At 45.7% G+C, this 22,058-nt stretch overlaps 1 long non-coding RNA gene across 2 annotated transcripts; it reads left to right on the top strand.

Moving 5' to 3' along the window:
- The first annotated feature begins 1,673 nt into the window (after positions 1–1,673).
- Positions 1,674–20,370, top strand: LOC103881976. 2 transcript variants are annotated; one of them, XR_001899710.3, is made up of 4 exons: positions 1,674–1,888; positions 4,438–4,535; positions 5,723–5,862; positions 20,180–20,370. It is a non-coding gene; the product is annotated as an uncharacterized LOC103881976 (long non-coding RNA). The 2 variants fall into 2 exon arrangements; XR_643616.4 differs by lacking the exon at positions 20,180–20,370 and having other exon boundaries at positions 1,675–1,888; positions 5,723–6,228.
- Positions 20,371–22,058: the final 1,688 nt, after the last annotated feature.

Here is a 22,058-nt window from a genome sequence, read left to right as displayed (position 1 = left end):
AGGGACCATCTCGTTTATATCTTTTACAACATTAAACAGAAGAAAGCATCACTTAGCGGGTGCCCACCCTGATATTCAGCACCACCCTTTGCATTTGCGATGATTACCTCCTTTAACACAGGTGGAAAATGTGACTCAGAGAGGTTAAGTAATTTACCCAAAGTCACACAGCCAAACCCCAACAGAGCCAGGATTTAGAGACATTCTGATTGACTTCACATTCCATGTAGATGGCACTATGAGGCACTGTCTCAGGAAGTTTACTGCACACAGATTCTCCCATCCTACTCCCCAAGGCAGAGCAGAAGGCTGGGTTCTGGGCTTTTCTGACTTGGGATGCGGTAATTAGACCTCCAGCCCAAACCAGTTTCCAGAGGCTTCTCCCGCGTTCCCAGCCTGTCTTCAATCACGCCGCAGCAGCCCCTGCTTTGTTCATCACCGGCTTTCCTTCTCGTGCCTCCTCTAATTTTGCTCCATATCCCTTATGATGAGCCATTGCATAGAGGGTGATTTACAGCTTCCACTCTCATCTGCCTAGGGTTGTTTTTTTTTTTTTTTTTTTTTTTTAAATAGAAGAATTAAATTGGATCAAGCGCTCCAAGAACCTGTCTCTGACTTCAGCCTCTCTCGTTTACCCAGTGATGCATCACGCTGTGTTCTAATGGCTTCCTAATGGGCAACTTAATCTGTCATTAAACCCACTCACCAAGGGCCCCTTGCCAGACTCCTTGGCCATTGGTCTGCTTGCTGAGCCATGGCGTCTGTGGGGTGACCCCGTCCTCAGATTAGCGGGGGTTCTAAGAGGAAGCGCATCATTTCGTCTGGGGTCCCGGGCTCAAATGCCGACGGGGCCAGAGAGGTAAGAAAAGTGAGCAGGGCTGGTGGCTGGGACTCTGCGACCGTCTAAAGGGCCGCCCCTGCTCGGTCCCCCTCATCGCTGACCTATGGGGATCTGGGCCCAGATCTTCCCATTTCTTGACACAAGTCGGAGATGTAGAAGTGTATGTATAATCTTCCCCTTTTAAAAATGTCAGCATCTATTTAAAAACACTTTTTTTAAACACTGGGCAGGCCAAATGAAACATGGCAGCCGGCAGTTTTGGCCCTCCTCAGAGCGACCCCGAGATACCCCGCTGTGCTGCTCCCGGCCCCGGAGATTTCCTACAGCTCTGCTCAGCACGGGTAAGAGAATAATAAATCGGTCGCTTCACTATCCAATTAGCAGCCGTTGCTCCCCGCTGGAGGAAGAAAACAAACAGGAAGACCCTGCCCTGTTTTGTTTAGGGTCAAACTCGCCTCTGTACCACCTACTGGAGGGACTCTGGAGTTTGAGTTCTGGGGACAAGCGCGTGCCTCTGCTTCCGAATGAGCTCCTTTGACGTGTGGGTCCTGGGCACCAAACCACAGCCACCACAAGCCGCGGGTGCTTCCCCAGCGGGCCCCGGGAAGGAAAGCTTTGGGCAGGGGCAAAGCTCAGTTTTGCAACCAGTGAGCGGGAGCCCGGGGGCGTGGCCAGGCTGAGGGGGTGCGTTGTCCTGGTAACCCGTAACTTCCAGAACCATCCATCCTTTGGGGACTTCCTGTATGGGGCTGAAGGACTTTCTTTCAGTCTCTCCTCAAGCTCAGTGAACATCACAGCAACATATTCCCTTAAAAGCCTGAAAAGGTGCCGCACTTGAGAGGCAGTGTAGAGTGTGAACCCTGGAACCAGACCGCGTGGGATTAGGTGACAGGCACTTAGCCTCCGCGGGAGCTGGAGCAAGACATTTAACCCCTCCAGCCTCAGTGTTCTTATCTGTCAAGTGGAGGTCATAGTTGTGCTGACCCTGAAGGTGAAGATTAAATCAGCTAACATACGTAGCACATCCCCTATAGTTCCTAGGGCAGGGTAAGTACTATGTAAGTGTCAGGAATGGTAATAATAATTTGGGGGAGAATCCGCTGTCCCTTTAGCTCTGAGAGATAGAGGCTCATCAATCTATGGGATCTCACATTAAGATATAGTTGAGCTGTCTCTGGGATGCCAAACTCCTAGTATTTATCACTTTCTCCCTCTCCATGTATTGTATCCTCTCCCCTCCATCTCCTCTGCTGCAGTTCTACCCCTTTCCAAACCCAACTCTGCCAATTCTCCTTCATACCATACACAATTTTCTTCACCCTCCTCTGAACTCACTTTATGCTCTATTGACACACACACAAGAACACTTATCACAGTTTGCCTTAGACGGTAGCTATGTGTGGATACGTCTTATCTCCCTGGAGACCGTGACCTCATCTTATTTTTTATATCCACTGTCACACTGTGTCTTCGACATAATAGGTGTTAAGTCAATATTTGCTAAAGATATGTTAAGTGAATAAATGAATTAGATTCCCCGAAACAACCAGGGAGATTCACCCGGAGGAAGTATGAAGTTTGGGAGCTTAGAACTCTCAGAATGGACTTGAACTTGGCCAAGGAAATCTCAGGGGCTATCAATAATAAGCAATAATTATAATAAATAATAAAAACACTAGCATTTATTGTGTGTCTGCTGAATGCCAGATGCTGCTCTAAACTATTGACACGGACTATTTTCTGGAATCTTCACACCTGTCTGGTGAGGTTTGTTCTACTTTTGTCATCTCACGATCCCAGCTGAGGATGCTGCGGTTCAGGGGAGTGGAGTAATGTTCCTAAGACACAGCTGGCCAGGGGCAGAGTACGGATTTGAACCAGATAATTTGGTTCCCATGGAAGCAAATATTTGAGCACATACAGTTAATTAGGGAAGTGGCCCCAGGGAGCGCTGGTAGGGGGATGGGGAAGTGAAACGGAGGGAAGGAAGTAGAGTGAGAGTGTGTTCACAAGCAGGTCATCTCTGTGTGCAATGAAGCTCATTCCCACTGGGGACCACGGGAGACTTTGTAGAACAGAACCTGCCTCAGAGCCATCCTCCCAGAGGCTAGGAAGCATGAGCATTTACCCAATTCCCTTCATCTTTGGTTGGGGCTGCTCTTGGAAACAACCCTGGGCACTTCCAGCCCGGCCAGTGCATGGACTGAGCATGCTCCTGTGGCCAAAGACAGCCCCAAACAGAGTGGCAGATTTCTGCGGTAAGAAGCTGGTGTTGTGTACAGCAATGGTGAATGCCAAAGGCAGGAGACAGGGGGCCAACACCATCTTCTATACCAGGGGGCTGGTTCCAGAGGCATTCCTCTTTCCACTGCCCGCAGTCCAGCTTTGCTCACCAAAAAGTTCCTTCCTTCCCTTCCTCCCTTCCTCCCTCCCTCCCTCTCTCCCTCTCTCTCTTTCTCTCTTTCTCTCTTTCTTTCTTTCCTTCTTTCACAGAGTTTCACTCTGTCACCCAGGCTGGAGGCAGTAGCCTCCCGGGTTCAAGCAATTCTTGTGCCTCAGCCTCCCCAGTAGCTGGGATTGCAGGTGCCCTGCCACCATGCCCAGCTAATTTGTGCATTTTTAGTAGAGACAAGGTTTTGCCATGTTGTCCAGGCTGGTCTCAACCTCTTGAGCTCAGGCAATCCACCCATTTCGGCCTCACAAAGTGCTAGGATTACAGGCATGAGCCACCGTGCCCAGCCCAGAAAGCCCACACTTTCTGATGTTCTTGCCTGGGTAGCAGATGCCTTCTCTAGGGCATTTTAGCCTATTTTTAGTCTCATTATTGTTTCCATCGTCTTGGCATCCTACTTTGTACTTCTTAACACACACACGTATATCACAAACATAAACCTCTAGGGGGCAAGACCTCCCTTCTGGAGGAAGTAAGCAAAGCCTGGAAGGTTGAAGCACCTTGATGAGGAACACCTGGATGGCTCATGGCAGCACAGTCGCCAGGCCTTAGCATCCAGAGAGTCAGACATGAGTTTTGTTTTATTTTTATGTATTTGTTTATTTGGGGGGTAAAAATATTGTCCTGTTGACCAGCCTGATGAATATTAGAAATGAGCTCTTATTGGTGAAATTTAAAAAATTCCCAAGACACATGGATGGGCTTAAAACTTTTGGAGCTGTGCCGCATAGACATGCAGGCAGGTAGGCCACTTCCCTAATACTGTTCTTTTTTTTTTAGATGGAGTCTTGTTCTGTCACCCAGGCTAGAGTGCAGTGGCACAATCTCTGCTCACTGAACCTCTGCCTCCCGGGTTCAAGCGATTCTCATGCCTCTGCTTTCCGAGTAGCTGGGATTACAGGTGCACCACCAGGCCCAGCTAATTTTTGTTATTTTTAGTAGAGACGGGGGTTTCACCATGTTGGCCAGGCTAGTCTTGAACTCCTGACCTCAGGTGATCTGACCACCTCAAAGTGCTAGGATTAAAGGCGTGAGCCACCGTGCCCGGCCCCTCATACTGTTCTGGCACATGGGTCATGGAAGAATAGAGAATAGCCCACCAGGAAACCCCATGCCCACTTCATTTCCCCTCCTGACTTTGCAGACAGCCCTCCTGCAGGCAGCGTAGGCCAGAAGTGAAGAACTTGGAGAACAAACAGACCTGGGTCCAAATCCTGGTTGGATCTGCTATGAAGACCTTGGGTGAGTTATGAAATCACTCCGAAGTTTGGGCTTCTCACTAATAAAATGGGTATAAATAACACTATCTATCTGATAGGGTTGTTGTGGGCATTAAATAAAGTACATGCACATAACACCAGGTACTGTGCCCAGATGCAAACTTACCAGAGACAGTTTGGTAGAGGACAACCCCAGGTTCTTTTGCATGCAGAGCAGCCAGTGAAGAGGTTTGAGGTGCTAAGGGTTTGCCACTCTCTACATGGCTTTGTTTCTGAGCTTTAAAGAAAGGGACTCTCTACCACACACAGGAGAGCTTATCAATTATTACTGTTTTAGCAAGCAGGCACAAAAACAGTTCATATGGCCTATTTTGTTGCAGCCAGCACCTAGCATGAAAAGATTCATTCATGAGAGCATTAAATGATTTTTGTCTAGTGATTTTCTTAGGGTAAAGTCTACAGACTTCTCTGAATTCTTCTATCGTGTTCGTGAAAACATGTGGCATGTCTCTCCAGGATTTAAGCCAATCCATATATTGTGAATGCCTTAATTTCACCAAGGAGAGCCCATTTCTAATATGCATTGAGCTGGTCAACAGGCCAATACTTACACAGAGACATGCACACTCTCATTTCTGACTTTCTGGGTGTTGGTTAACAAAGCTTTCATTGTTACTCAAGATGTGGGAAACAAGGGCTTACAGAAATCAGCTCTAGAATAAGCTTTCTGGCCTTTCATTCTTTTTCTTGAGATGGAGTCTCACTCTGTCGCCCAGGCTGGGGTGCAGTGGTGCAACCTCAGCTCACTGCAACCTCTGCCTCCCAGGTCCAAGTGATTCTCCTGCCTTAGCCTCTCGAGTAGCTGGGACTAAAGGCAGGCACCACCAACCCCAGCTTTTTTTTTTTTTTTTTTTTTTTTGTATATTTGTAGAGATGGGGTTTCACCACGTTAGGCAGACTGGTCTTGAACTCCTGACCTCAAGTGATCTGCCCGCCTCAGCCTCCCAAAGTAGTGGGATTACAGGCATGAGTGTGGCTCAGCTGAACCATTCATTCTTGATTGGGCTGCTCATTATTACCGGGTTATAGATTAAGCAAAATCATAATATCACACTACCTATGCTGAAGGACTTTAAAGGAAAGCAGAAACATCCTAAGCCCAGAAGACAATTAGCATTCAATAAGTGATAGCTCTTACTGTTGGAACAGGGCCATCCCACATCACCACCTCTACTCAACCCCGACTCTCCAGACTGGATCTACTTTTATGACGTACGGGCTAAATTGGTGAAAAAGCAAGCAACTGTACAATCTTCACTCAACTAACACTTGCCGAGGCTGAGATAAAGGTTTGTATTTCCTATGCAGCATGGTTAGGAAGAAGGAGGAGTGGCGGGTGGAGGCTGTGATGAGCTACCGAAATCATCCTTAAGGAGAGAGGCATTTAGGCCCCCAGCTGCTGGGAGAGCTGCCTGCTGACAGCCCTCAGTTGTCAGCACCCGAGGGGATTGCCTTGGTGGAAGAGAGCTGCCTCCTTGCCACTGTCACGCCCCCTTCCGTGGCGGGCTGCATCTAATGACTGATTGACAAGAGGGTGTGGAGTCCCGAGCCTCTCAGCCTCAACTTGGATGACTCAGAAAGATATTCCCAGCAAAGAATTCCCTGTCGAGTGGGCTGAGACCTTCCTCATGACTACATTGTAGCTCAGTGTCTCCCTTTGCCCAATTTGACTTCCTTCCCTTCCCTTCTCCAGATGTTGATCCCATGAGAACTCCCTAGTAAACCTCCTGCTCGCTAATCTCCATCTTTGAGTGTGCTTTCTGGGGAATGTACCCTGCGAAAGGAATGGAAGGGAAAAGTTGAGCTTGTAGGGGAGGAACGTGTTTTTCTCCACCCTCATTGGATCCCTGGCTTCATCTGAAAATTAAATTGACAAGGGTTAACGGAAGAGCATGTAATTTATTTCATACAAGTTTTATGTGACACAGCAGCCTTTATAGGAAAATGAAGACCCCCAAAAAACAGTAAAACAGTTACTAGGTTTGGGGAAGAGTGAAAAATGGAAAACCATGGTAGGACAAAAGGATGTGGGCTACGAGCAGTGAGCTGGGGACGCTTAGCAAGGCCTGCTCATGTGGATTCCTCTCAGGGTCCCTCTGTCTTCAGAGAGAAGGATGCTCCTTGCTCCCGGTACACGGAGGGGACCTCTCACATGAGGGGCTTATGACCTGCTTCAGGAAAGGTCAGAGTCCTTCCTGCACCTGTGGTTTCTCAAATTCGTTTAGCTTTAAATATCCAATATGCCAAGGTGCCATATGTTGGAGTAGTGTGTTCTGAAGCTCCTGAAGCTGCAGCACAAGGTATGTTATTCAGAATTCAGTTCTGGGGCTCATGGAGGGCCTGGGATTATGATTGTCTTAATAGCAGTGTGAGGACCACCTTTGAAGCCAGGTCCCCAAGGGTCAGCACATAGAGGATTTTATGTTTCCAAACTTCTTCCAGTTAATAGTTAGCAGATGCCAGATTCAAACCTCAAGGCAACTTGCCCCTGGAACCTCTCCCTTCTCAGTCTTCTTTCAAATATCTTCCAGTAAACCAAGTGCTCAGGAAGGAGGCTTTCAATGCAAATGGATTCTGCCATGCTCAGAGTAAAGCAGGGTCTTGGAGAGCCTTACCACTGGTTCAGACCTGATACTGTCAGATGAGGACACCAAGGCCTGGAATGGAGTATGGACAAATCCAAGGTCTAAATGACTTTGTGCTGGAGCTGGGACACAGCCCCAGACCTCCCAGCTCTGTCTTGAATTTTCTAATTTATTCAGCTCCATCACATGGGAGGGCGGTGGCGAGGATACTCAAAATCCTACCAGCCTGGGCAAAGGCCTCTTCAACAGTAATAACACCTTTTAGTGAGCATTTACTCTGTGGCAGGAGTCAGATTATACTCTTTGGCTTGTTTAAACTATAATCTCACTGAATTTTTACAATTATCCCATAAAAATAGATATTATACCCATTTTATAGAAGACGAATCAGACTCAGAGAGGTAACATAATTTGCTCAGGGATACCCAGCAAACTGGTGGCCAGATTGAACACACGGTCAATTTCACTTTATCTTGTTTTTTGAGACAGGGTCTCCGTCTGTTGCCCAGGCTGGAGTGCAGTGGCACAATCATAGCTCAGTGCAGCCTCGACCTCCAGGTTCAAGCAGTCCTCCCACTTCAGTCTCCCAAGTAGCTAGGACTACAGGAGCACACCACCATGCTTAGCTAATTATTTTTTTAATTTTTATTTTATAGAGATGGAGTCTCACTATATTGTCCAGGCTGGTCTTAACTTCTGGGCTCAAGTGATCCTCCTGCCTTGGTCTCCCAAAGTGCTGGGATTACAGGCATGAGCCACCATGCCCACCCAGCCTGACTTCACTTATAGTTCCCCCTCTTCTCCAGTGTAATTTACAGTCCATAGTCTTTTTTTCCCAGCCCACTAAAGACTTTAGTTTCCTTGCTGGTCTTTCACCCCTCTGCTCCCTATCACAACTACAAAGGAGGGGGAGATGATGTGTCTTACAAACCGGTGTTTAGGACTTGCAGTTGCCCTTGAGATCAACGTGTCCTGGATTCAAATCTTGACTCCACTGCTTGCTAGTTCTGTCCCCTGTGTGAACCTCCGATTCTTCGTTGGCACAATAAGCAGAAAACCTGTGATTCTAAACCCTTCTATCCTGCTGGAGAAAAGGCTGGGCTCCCGGTTAGAGACCTTTCAGGCAATTCTGTTCCAATAAGTCCTCACCCATGGAGTTAGGAGTAAGGATGTTCTCAGGGTTGATAATGACTGCAGCAGGGGGAAGGGTGAAGAAGCAGGCAGGAAGGAAGGTGATATTTGAAATATTCAACCAACTAATCATCATTGGCCTTGGTTCAGTTTTCCCATCTGTACAATGCAAATGAAGCTAACAGACCTGCCTCCTGAGGGTGTGATGAGACTTGAGTGAGATAATGCCTGGGAAGTGCCAAGGCCAGTGCCTGGTACATCACACATGATCAATGAATGGTTCTATTATTATCATCATCCCAGAGCTAGTGCCTTACAAGTCCTGAGTGTCACCCTCGGACCATGCCAAGAAGCAGAAACATGAGCTATAAGCCAGCAGGAGAATGTAGACTCTAGGTTCTCAGATTTTAGCATGCATCAGAGTCACTTGGATGCAGAGTCGCCTTCATGGGTGCATGTTCAGTGTAGTCACACAGGGCTGCATGCTCAGAGGGCTCTCTGCTTGGCTCAGTGTCATGTAGTCACTGTCTTGAGAGTCTGAATTTCTGAACAAGGGATTGATTGTGTGTTTTCATTTTGCACTAGCCCCTGAAAATGATGTAACCAGTGTTGTCTGGAGAACTGATTACAGCATAGATAACTGGCCCACCTCCAGACTTCTGATGTGGTAGTTCTGGAGGGTGGGCCCCTCAAATGTGCATTTCTGACAAGTTCCCAGGTTGTGCTGGCACTGCTGGTCCATGGGCCACATTTTGAGACCAGTGGATTGAGACTGTTGTTGTGAACACTGCTTATACATTAGAATTACCTGGAGAACCTTAAAAAAAAAAAAAGGCAAAATGCCTGGGATCTACCCTCACCCAATCAAATGGAATTGCTGAGAGTGCATTCTTGGCTTCAGTTGGTTTAAAAGCTCACCAGGTGGTTCTAATGCACAGCAGGAACTGTGAACCACAGGGTGCGAGCAGAGAATCCTTGAACTTCCCTCAGGAAAAGAGTCCCCTGTGGGCATTACTTACCCACACAAACACCCCACCCTGTCCTAGAACTAGTGTTTTGGGGAATCTCCAGAGACGGGACAAGGAGGCTGTATGTTCAACAAGCACCTCAGATGATCCTTATCCTGCCACAAATTAGGAAAAACTGGTGCTTCCCACCATCTGGCCTACCACAAGTCCCAAACGCTCATTTATAAGACACATCATTTTTCCCCCTTTGGTAGTTTTGAGAGGGAGAAGAGGGGTGAAAGACCAGCAAGGAAACTAAGGTCCGCAGTGGGATAGAAAAAGAGACTAAAGGACTGTAAATTACACCGGGGAAGAGGGAAAACTGTAAAGTGAAGTGAGGCTGGGTGTGGTGGCTCACACCTGTAATCCCAGCACTTTCAGAGGCCAAGGCAGGAGGATCGCTTGAGCCCAGGAGTTCGACAGAGAACAGAGCTAGCAACTGGCGCCTGTACTTCTCAATCTTCCATGCACACAGGAAACACCTGGGATCTTGTTAGGCAGCAGATTCTGGTTCAGGAGGCCTGGGTTGGGGTCTAAGAATTTAGATTTCTCACTAGCTCCCAGAAATGCTGATGCCACTGGTGCGGGGACCACAGTTTGAGAAACAAGAAGGTGATAGGGTGACTAAAAATTTGGCAAAGCAATCGCTGGTTGTCCTGTGAGAAAAGAAGCTGGTAAAAAAAAGGCCATGTGCCCCAGCTTCTGTTTGTGTGTGAAGTGTTCATTTCACCTTGAGGAAGCCAGATGTTAGGGCTCATTCTCAAAGTGGAGTCTCAGAAGTTCCAGTCATGCTATGGATAAGGACCTTGGCACGTGGCCGACATTCATCCCCCAGAAGAGTTCTCTTTTTTTCAATTTTTTCTAATTTTAAACTCTATTTGTTTATATTCTGAGACTGGGTTATGAGACTAGCTAATTTTTTTATTTTTGGTAGACACAGGGTTTTCACCATGTTGCCAGGGCTGCTCTTGAATACCTGGGCTCAAGTGATCCACCCGCCTCGAGTGGATTCCCAAAGAGCTGGGATTACAGGCATGAGGCACTGCATCCAGCCCTAGAGGAGTTCTTTTGCTCAGCCCATCAGAACATGGACCAGAGCTGTGGTTTCAGTTCCTGGTCCTGACACTGGCTGATGGTGAAACTCCGGACAAGGCCACTCCTCCTCTCTGAGCCTCCATCTGTGTACGGGTGAGATTGGCAGGATGTCTATTGGTCTACTTCACAGCTGCTTCTGGACGTCTCACTGTGAAGGTCCTTTGGATAACAAGACTCCACACCAAATATTGTTCTTGTTATTTCTGTATATTGGCAGGTTCCTTCTTCCCCTCCTCCCAATTTTCCTTCATCTTCCAGGTGGCATGCATCATGTCCCTGGAATGCTTACCCTCCGTCAATCCACACACCACTATGAGCACTCCAAAACTTTTATTTTTATTTTTATTTTTTGAGATGGATTCTGGCTCTGTCACCCAGGCTGGAGTACAGTGGCATGATCTCAGCTCATTGCAACCTCTGCCTCCTGGGTTCAAGCTATTCTCATGCCTCAGCCTCCTGAGTAGCTGGGATTACAGGTGTGTGCCACCACACCTGGCTAATTTTTGTATTTTTATAGAGATGGGATTTTGCCATGTTGGTCAAGTTGGTCTCAAACTCCTGGTCTCAGGTGATCCACCTGCCTCAGCCTCCCAAAATGTAGATTACAGGCCTGAGCCACTGGGCCTGGCCTCCACTCCAGAAACTTTTATAAGGTGGGTGAATAAAAAGTGTAAACAGGGAAGAGGTGGCAAGGATGGATGGCAAGCGAGGAGTGCGGAGACGGGTTCCTTATGAGAACTCTCCAGATTGTGGAAACCAAGACAGCCCCCGCGTTGAGTAGGTGGAGGGCAGAGCACCCAGGTGAAGGGATGAGGGCAGAGCACCCAGGTGAAGAGATGAGGGCAGAGCACCCAGGTGAAGGGATGGGCACATGAACAGGTGAACTCTATTTAGGGGACAGCAGGGACCCAGGTTGGTAGGACGGGACACGCGAATGGAAAATTCTAGGGTCTTTTAGAACTGCAAGCCTCCTCAAACAACCTATTCGTGCAGGAAAACTGAGGCTCTGAGTGAGGACATGTATCAGCAAAGCATCTTCAGTTACAGGTAATAGAAACAATAGTCCCAAGGAAGCACGAAGCCCTGCCTAAGCTGGAGGTGGTTTTTGCAACTGAAATGACAAGCACCTCGCCCACCTGTAGGCAGAGCAGTCGCCAGAAAACCTCCTTTGGCAGAGCACTGTCATAAATTAATCTTTAATTTCCACCGCTGGGTCTGTGGCACAGCTAATCACGACCACTAATTGCCATGACAAGCTTCTCCCTTTTCTTTTTATGTTTCCATATTAGCCTGTTTAGTATGCTTTGTGTCTGTTTATTTTATAGACAGAAATACTTTTAATAGCCTAGTAAATTGAAAATGGACTTTACTACCATCTGACTTTACCAGAGTTTTACAACCACCCAATTAATGGTATCAGTAATCTTCTTTCATAATTAGACGGTTAGTAGCTTTGTCAGACACTGCTGTTCACTAAATTCGTGCTCAGCATCCACCTAATCGTATTTTTGGGGGACTCCAAATGGGAAACTTGCCAGCTTGGGGGCTGCCAGGATAGAGTGCCACGATTAGCTGGCTGTAAATACCGCCTGCAAATATATGGTTTATTATGGTGATAACGGGCATTTGTAGCTTACATAAATCTAAGCATTCCTGCTGACAGAGGAGAAATGGCTTTCCTTGGTTGCTAGGAAATAGAGTTAGTTCCTGGGTCTCGCATGCTTCATTGGCTTCTCCCGGCAGCTGATGGATTCTTTACATGAGGGGAGAACAGCCCTTAGCCACCCAGAGCGAAGGTAGAAAGTATCAAATCCAGTTCCCCCCCATGCACACACCAAGTGAGTCTACTCTGTGCGAGGTGATGCCAGTGTGCTAGATCTGTAGGATAGAGGCAGACGGAGGATGAAGTTAGATCTGTGCAGCATTGATGGTCTGAAGGCTGATTTTTAATGTCTGAAAACAATCACAATCTCTCATATGCCCAAGAATTTCTGCCAACTGTCATACTTTGAAAGGAGACAGATTGTTTAAGTGCATGAGAAATTGGCAACTGGTAACATATAACCCAAGTGGTCCTATTTCCATATATTTACAGTAATTACATCCCCCAAATATATTTCAGTATTTAACAAAAATTTAAGTTCCTTTAAAAAAATAGATAAATGTTCCTTGTTAGAAATAGTTTAACAACCCAAATATTTTCCGTAATTAAAATGCAAAGAAGACTGTATTTTCATAATGCAGACACATTTGAGTGAAACTTCAGTAATTATCCAATTAGATTTCTGACACTCTCCTGAGTGTCCAGAGAGTGGATCCCAAACACTGACTAATGCTGCCATTCTATTCTTAAAACCTGTATATCTGCCAGCTTTCTAAAACTTCTGAATTCTGACGACACTTGAAATTTGATTGAGTAGTAGGTTCTTGAGACATCAAGAGGCGCTCAGCAGAGGTTTAAAAAAAAGGGTCTTGTGGGAACAGGGAAAAACATATAGACTTATTTGGGCTGAAGGTGAGCAATGGTTTAGCTGACTTTAATCGGGAAGTCAGTATTCTAGAAGGAAAATGAGACCAGAGTTCAGATACTGCTGCTGCTCATCACTAGCTGTGTAACCCTATGCAACTTGTTTAACCTCTCTGGGCCTGTTTCCTTCCTTGTAAAATGGGGATACTCTTTCTTCATAGAATTGTAGTAAGGATTGACGGGAATGACAGAATGTAAAACACTTGGCAAACAGGGTTCGCTGTAGTTCTGCAATAAATATTAGCTTCACTTCTTCCTTCTTTTCTCATTCCTTAAAACCCCCTACCCAGACTCCTTTTCTTTTTGTTCAGTTCAGCAAATGCCAAGTTCTACAGAAGACCCCCCACCCCCGCCCCAAATAAGGTCCTATTTCAAGAGGCTTTCAGTCTCCTGGACTTTTAACTCCCTGCCCATCCCACAACCCTGCCCAAATATCATAGTTGGAGGAGGTAAGGTCTTTTCTAAAAGCTGTTTAAGGAGTCTATGAAGCTTCTGTTGCGTGGACCTTCCTGAAATTTCCTCTGAAAGGCCTCCATACAATACCACTAGAGTAAACATAAAAGCAGAAATCAATTCCGTGGCTGAGGAGACTTGAAGTGATTTGAATTGTGAGCAGTTGGCTGGTTTTTATCCAGTCCTAGCGAAGTGAGAATTATCTTGGTGGACACAACCTTTTCCATCACCAAAGGACTGATCTTTAATATTTAAGAAAAAAGTTACTCTCTGGTCTTTATGGCAGTGTGGATGATAGAGGCAACAAAACATCCTGCTATTTGTAAGACAGTAAGGAAGGTCAGGAAGGCACAAGGTCGGTTGGAGGTAGTCTGGAGAGGTGGGCTCTGTGAGTCACTGTGAGGGGGTTACACTTTATCCTAAGGTCAATGGACAGCATTAAAGGGTAGGAAGCCACAAGGTCAGAGATGTGACACAGTGACAGAGTGGGATGCAAGGACTAAGTTGGGTAGAGTTCAAAACTAAGGCTATGGACAGGGAGATAATCTACCAGGGTCATCTTTTATAAGGTGCCTGCTGCGTGGGCTGGGGGTAGCAGCTGATAGCAACACAAGACCAGATAGCTTAGGACTGGGAGTAAATTGCCTGTAAAACTCTGAGGGGTACACCACTCTGTCAGGCTGAACTGAGGAATGAGGCTGTATATGTGTGATTTATGTACCTGTTTGAACCCTGGGCTCTCAAATAAATTTAGCTCCTGGCCAACAGCCTCGAGCACATGTGTTAGGCTGGAGGACTACCATGGAGGACAACCAGAGTGGAAATTGAGAACAGATGACATGCCGTGCAATTGCTCTTTGGAGAAAAGCCGCCGCCTACCTCCACCTCCCACCCAACCAGGTTTGGGGAGGTGATATCAGACAAGAGTTCTTGGGACAGAGCTTAGTTTTCCTCTAAAGTTACTTTGTTTTTTTCCAAGGTCACATCTACAAACTGTGTGAACTTGGGGAAATTAATCTCTCTGTAGCCTCAGTTTCCTTATTATAGAATGGCAGTGATGAACCTACCTTGTAGGTTGTCATAAGAATTAAATAACTCAATATATATGTGAAACACTTAGAACATAGTCTGGTACTTAGTAAACAGTCGTTAGGATTAGCTGCTGTTATTACTATCACAGTGACTTCATGTAGCCATTGGACACTGTTTGTTCAGCAACCATTAAGTGCCCATCTTCTATGGGTTAGATGCCAGAGATACAAAGATAAACTGTGTGTAATATTTATTCTCTAGGAGCTCCCCAATATTTTCAGTTTAAACTGGAGCCTTAAATAATTTAACACAAAAATGAAGGAGAAACTTGAGAATTTCTTGCATTTTGGTAAAGCCAAAGAATGTATTGTGAGAGAAGACTTTTAGACAGGCAACTGTTGCTTTTTCGCCCCTGAGTCCCAGGAATTTCACTTTATCCTCCCATCAACCCAATGAGATAGGAACTACTATTGCTGCTCCTGTTTTACAGACCAAAAAATAATACATGGCTTTTAGTTACACAACCAGTAGTTACGCAACTAATAAGAGGCAGAGGTAGGATTTGAACCTATTATCCAACTCTGGTGCTCAATCTCTAAACCACCATATGTCTTATTGTCTCTTAGGGTAATAAATGAGGGTGCAAGGCAAGTAGAAGCTGATGTAAATTGCAGCAAGACTAATTAAGGAAGGTATTTTTGAGAGCAGGGACCAAGACAAATGGGAGAGAGAGGGTCAGCCACGGAAAATGGTGACATCCTCCATAAGTTTAATGTATTTTGTCTGGGGACAAGAATTCAATTAAATAATTTCTCAACATACAATACTGACTGAAAACCCATTGGACACATGCCATTCTGCCTCTGCAGGGCCTGGAGTTAAGACATGTTCCTTGCTATGTTTGACTGACCCTGGAAATCTTACAGTGCAAGGACTCCTTCTTGCCAAATACTACAGGAATGGAATGCTCTCCCTACAACTCACTGGACAGCTCTGGCCATTGGGCGAGCTTTAAAATGCCAGCCATTAGAATGGTAATGAAGTGAAAATAAAAGTAAAAGTAAAAGCTTAGATCCTGGGGGTTCCAGTTCGTTGTAACTAGCGACAGTACCCCCTTTCCCGCAGGGGTGATTGGAAATGTGTGAAGGTGGTTCTGGTTGTCTCAGTGACTGGGAGTCTCCATCGGCATTTAGCGGGCAGGGGCCAAGGTTGAAGAATATCCCATAATTTCCATGACAGTCCAAGCCCAAATAAACTTAGCAACCCCATTGAGACTTTTCCGGACTCCAAATTCTCCCCATAGTCACTCCCTGGCCTTGTGACTGTGTTGATCCGCAGCAGACCCACTCTGACAATAGGGAGGGATGCAGACACAGAGCTACCTTTTTACCACTCCTGGACTCACTTTCCACATAGAGCGAGATCAACCTCTTAGCCTCCGTGTCAGTCCGCCAGGGCTGCAACAACAAAGTACCGCAGGCTGGGTGGATTACACAAGGAACATTGATTTTCTCACAGTTCTGGAGGCAGGGAAGTTCAAGCTCAAGGTTAGTTCCTGGTAAGGGCCCTCTGGCTCTCTTCCTGGCTTGTAGGTGACCATAATCTCTCTGTGTGCTCACAAAACCTCTTTGTGCATGTAGAGTAGGACAGGAAGAGAGGGAGAGAGGTGTGTCACTCTCTGGTGTCTCTTCTTTTAAGGACACTAATCCTTAAATGAAGCTCCTGTCCTCATGACCTCATCTAACCCCAGTTATCTCCCAGAGGCCCCACCTCCAAATGCCATCATGTTGGGGGTTGGAGCTTCAACATACGAATGATGGGGGATACATTTAAGTCCATAGAAGCCTCATTGGGAAGTCTGAACAATGGCTGTTTGAACCCTGGAGAAAGGGCAGATTACTCTCTACTTTCTTCATGCAAAGTCAAGAGCTCAGACTAAAGCGCATTTTACCATAGGCCTCAGCCACAGAAGCAAATCAAGACCATTTAGGAGAGAGGTACTAACAGCAAAAAGTCAGTCTCAGAGAATTCTTCAGAAACAACTAAAATGAAATGTCACTGGCATAAATTCTGATGGCTTTTCAGCAAGCAGTTGTAGCAGGGCCACCTGAAAATCTAGCCCTGCAGTGCTGCTCATTTGCTTTCTAATTATTAGAAAGCTTCAAATGATACATTTAAGAGTTTTTATTATGGGATTTCATGAAGTTTTTATTTGAGAAGAATGGGGTTTGGGTGGAGGTGTTTCCAAAATCTATGGCTAGTGATGTCTTTTGAAGACTGCTGCTACATTCTCAAAACTGAGGGCAGGGACTGTTTCTGTCTCCCTAGTTGGCCGTCGTATCCTGCGGATGAGTCTTGTCAATGAAACACAAGATTCTGCACCAAGAGAAGCAGCTCTTTTCTCTTTTTGAAATCCATGCTCCACGATCTTACATTGACTTGGGTGTCTGCCCACATCTGTCAGAATTCTTTTGTTTTCAAATGACAGAGCCTCCATTCATATTTGCGTCAGCAGGAAATATAATGAATTGGCATGTCACAGAAAATCCGGAGGTACTTTGGCTTTGGGCACATCTGAATCCAGACATTTCAGCAGTACTATCGGTGGGTACTAGTGCCTCACTGCTTCTCTCCATCCCTCAGCTTTAATTTCATCTATACTGGTTTCATTGTCAGGGCAGGAGGACTGCCAGGTGTCCAGCCTGGCGGTGCTTAGTTTTCATGATCTCAGGAGCAAGTGCATCCTCCTAGACAGTGCTAACAAACATTCCAGGGAAAACTGTGGTTGATCCAGGTTGCATTGGAGCCCTGAACTGATCACTGTGTTGGAGGTGATAGTGCTTGGGTCAGGTGTAAACTCCTAGGTCTTTTCTAATCCTTACAACCTGAAATGAGGCTTGGGGAAGATGCTCTGAGGCCCCACCCATTAGCCCTGACACTCACTATTCCCGCAAGCCTGCCTTCCTAGAGGAAGTACCCATGACTCAGCCTGGGGCTTCCACTGGACAGAGGAGCAGGTGGCACTCATGCACAGGGCAGGGCAGAGGGTCAGGGAACAGCTGTCAACCAATGACATGTAGGAATTGATGGAAGAAGACCCCGGTTTCCTCAAAACCACCTCCCAGGTGGAACAACTCAAATATATGCTCTACCCTGCCTTCCAGAGGTCCCCAGCACAACTGAGCTCTAGTGGTCCACAGTGGCGACCTGCTCCCCAACACATCCTCTAATTGGCTTCTGGCTCTTCCCCATTTCACTCTCCCACTCCTCTGCTGTGCATCCTGCAATTGTCTTCCAAATAAACTACTTGTAGTCAAATGCTTGTCTTCTGTAACTTCTGAATACAAGTATCTTCTGAATATCTTCTGATTCTGAAGGAATCCCAACTAAGTCAGGGATGCTGGGTCCTCAAGAAGCTTATGTCCACCAAACCGTCTGCAGGAGGGCCCTGCAATCATAGAGATGCACTTCTTACCTCAGGGCTGGGGTCCACATTATTTTTAAAAGTATATATCTGAGAAGCATATGCCAAGATGAGATTAAATGTATACAGATTTTATTATAAAAAACACTCATGAGAGAAAATCGAGAAAGGGCTGGAAGAGGTTGGGAGAGCTGTCAGACCACAGTGCAGGTCTAACTCTGTGTAAAGGAGAGAGGGAAGGAAGGTCTAGTAGATGTGCTCTAGAATGTGTGTAGTCCAAAGTTCAACAAGATGGATCATTAAAGTCAGCCATCAAAGGAGCTCTCAACTCCCAGAATTGGGCCTGCCTCAGTTTTCCCACTTGATCGTTGGCTAGGAGCAGCCTGTAAGGAGTGTGGCTTTGGTGCAAATGCAGGGATGGATCCAAGAGCACAGCAGCCAGGGCACTTGGCCAGTTAGGTTCCCTGTAGTCTGTAGGGTACATTCTCATGGGGGCCACATATATTATAAGAATTCCCACACATTCTCAGACTAAAGTGTTTGCCTCACCTTTCTGAGCCTCAGAAAGCTTGTTGTGGGGCTCAAATAAGAGCATATCTGTGAAAGCCAGTATTTTAAAAAATAGAATATGTGGCTGGGCATGGTGGCTCACTCTTGTGATCCTAGAGCCTTGAGAGGCCAAGGCAGGAAAATCACTCAAGGCTAGGGTTTGAGATCAGTCTGGCAACAGAGCAAGACCCTGCCTCTACAAAAAAAAAAAAAAAAAAAAATTACCAGGGTGTGGTGGCATGTGCCTATAGTTGCAGGTACTCAGGAGGCTGAGGTAGGAGGATGAGATGAGCCCAGAAATTTGAGGCTGCAGTGAGCTATGATGGCGTCACTGCACTCCAGCCTGGGTGACAGAGCAAAATCCTGTCTTAAAATACATACATACACACACACACACACACACACACACACAAACACACACACGAATATGTAATGAGAGCCAGTGGGATTCAGGCCCCAGGGACCACAGAAGCTTGTGGCATTAATGCTCCTGTAACAGATAATTCTGGTCTGTGGTCAAAAAGGCAGTGAGCAAAGCCGTTTGGATTCAGTGTCTCTCCTTCCCTCTGCAAGCCATAAAAGGCAACACATTCTAAGTGTGGCAAAAATTCCCCATGCATTTTTTTTTTTATCAACACTAATGTACATTTGAAAGTAAATCTGATCAGATTAATCTCAGAACCATTAAAAGTGCTTAAAAACTCACCTTCTAGAAGGTGTTTCAAAAATCTCCGATATCTTTTTGTGCCTTTCTTTAGAGACAGCGTTGCTATTGTTTGCTAAGGGTAAGTGGAGAACATTTGGAATTCCCTCCCCTATCAGGAAGCTGTGCTTCCTGCCTGTAGAGCACTTCTCATTCCCAAGCCTTCCAGAGAGGTCCTTGTAACTGCTCAGATAGTCTAGATCGGGGTTGGAAAACTATGGCATGTGGGCCAAATCCGGCCTGCTGCCTCAGTTTATAAATAAAGTTTTATTGGAATGCAGCTATACTCACTTGTGTGTACATTGCTCATAGCTTTATGTATATGTTTATGTATGTTTATACATATGTCTATGGCTTGTACGACAGCACAGTTGAGTAGCTGCAATACAGACCACATGATCTACGAAGTCTAAAATGTTTACTAGCTAGTCCTTTAAGAAAAAGTTTACTGAACCCCGGTCTAGATAATTTCCAAAAGGCAATAAATAGGAGGGAAAGAAAGAGAATATAGGACAGAATAGGAGGAAAAAAAAGAATATACAGTTAAAACATTTCTTAACCCTCATAGCAATGTAATAAGGCTGACATGAAATATGAGGAAATTGAAGCAAAGAGCACTAAATGGCTGACTCAAGGTCATACAGTGAGCAGATAATGGAGCTGGGATTTGAACCCATTTCTCTTTGACTCCAAAGCTCAGGCTTTTCAACTTAGTCTGTTTGTACAAGTCACTGTGTCAACAAGGACTGGCCCCAACATGATTTCTTACCCCAGTTGTGATGGTTAATTTTGTGCCAACTTGATCGAGGCATGGGATGCCCAGATAACTGTTTAAATATTTCTGCATGTGTCTGCGAGGGTGTTTCTGGATGAGATGAGCATTTGAATTGGTCGAACTGAGTAGAGGAGATCACCTTCACCAATGTCGGCGGCACCTTCCAGTCAGTTGAGGCAGAAGGGTGAATTTGTTCTCTCTACTTGAGCTGGGACATCCATCTTCTCCTACACTCATCCATCAACTCTCCTGGTTTGGGGGTCATTGAGACTTTTGTGCCTTCAGGACTCGGATGGGGACTTACACATCACCTCTCTGGTTCTAGGGCCTTCCAACTTCACCACCGGCTCTCCTAGGTCTCCAGCTTGCGGATGGCAGATGGTGGGGCTTCCCAGCCTCCATAATCGCGTGAGCCAATACCTTATAATAAATCTCTCTATATATATCACCTATTAGTTCCATTTCTCTAGAGAACCCAGACTAATATACCAGTCAAATAAAAACCTTCTTTAGTACGGACACTTTCTCAATATTATATAAAATTCAAATGACAGCATTTTTAACTTTAAGAAAACCTGTCTGCTTGCTGTATAAACAATGCTCGAAGATAAGTCCATCATTGCTGTGATCTAATAAAGTCAACGCTGTAGATCACTTACAAAGGAGTTGGAACTGTGATTAATAAAGACTACATCACCTGTAACTAGGGCCATCTCTGAAAAAAAATCATGAAATGTATAAACTTTGCCTCAAAGGTCCTCATCTCTCCTTTTGAAAGGTCTCACAAATTACATAATATTCCTAGGTCTCAGTTTTCTCATCTGTTAAATGGGAATAACTAGAGTACATTGCTCATAGTGATATTTTGAGGATTAAATGAGATCATCTACATAGAGTCTTGCTGTGGGCCTGGGACACAGCAGGAGCTCAATAAATGTTATCACCTTCAGCCCCACGCTGTCCCAGGTAATGTCCACCAGGACTTGCTTTTTATCATAACATTCTCACATTTAGTGCTTTAGCTTCTGAAGCAAAACTTAACAATTCTATGTTCTATTCTCCCAAAGCTTCGATCTGTTTTCCACAAGCTATCCCAGGGGATGTGGGGAGGGAGATGAATGTATAGACATTATTTCTGAAGACATATTATTCTCCCAGGTAAGACATTTAATAATGTTCATGGGCCTGAAAGTTCACCAGTTCTTCACAACCAAAATGTCCCAAGGAGCATTCCTAGTCTTTCCCCTTAACCTGCTGTCTCCACCCGACCCCTAAGTGCCCAGTGATGTCACCACTCACCTAGGCTTGGACTGGTTGGACTGGGAAAGTGGCCCTTGACCATGCCCTCACTTATTCACCAGGTTCAGCTCTCCCGAAGCCCTGCCTCTCTTCTCTTTCTGTGCCCCAAATTCCAGCCATTTTCTTGTACAAATCCTCATTCTCCATTTTCTAACTAGTAACCTCTAGTTTCCTCCTTTTTCCAATTAACCTGACCCAGACCTGTCAGATCCAATTCTGGCCAAGTCACTTCCTGTGCAGAAATCTTCCATGGCTCCCCAGGGTAAAAGTCCAAACACCCCAACCTGGTACCCAGGGTTCCTGCATCATGGCCCCAGCTTCCTTGGCTGGCATTAACTCCATTACCCGTACTATGGTCAAGGGTGGTGTTTAAATACAGTCATGCATTGCTGGAGGGATAAGTTCTGAGAAATGTGTTGTTAGGCAATTTTGACACTGCAGTCAATTGTAACACAATGGTATGTATTTGTGTATCAAAACATGGAAAAGATACAGTAAAAGTATGGTGTAGAAGATGACAAATAGTCCACCTGTATAGGGCACTGACCATAAACAGAGCTTGCAGTACTGGAAGTTGCTGTGGGTCAGTGAGTGAATGTGAAAGTCTAGAACGTTACTGTGCACTACAGTAGACTTTATAAACACTGTACACCTGGGTGATAAAGTAATTGCACTGATACTATGACAGCTGTGATCTCACTAGATAACAGGAATTTTCAGCTCCATTATAATGTTATGGGACCACTGCCGTATATGCGATCTGTCGTTGACCTCAATGCTCCCATGTAGTGCTTGATTGTATCTGAGAACCAGCCACAGGCATTGACCAATCAGATAGGAAGTCAGGGGTGCCAGGCAGTACCCTTCCAGTTCCTGGTTCAGGAGAAGGTCTGATGGAGGATTCC

This window comes from Papio anubis, chromosome 2 (genome assembly GCF_008728515.1).
Source record: "Papio anubis isolate 15944 chromosome 2, Panubis1.0, whole genome shotgun sequence".
In the NCBI taxonomy this organism is placed as follows: Eukaryota; Metazoa; Chordata; class Mammalia; order Primates; family Cercopithecidae; genus Papio; species Papio anubis.
This window is presented reverse-complemented; position numbering and strand designations above follow the sequence as displayed.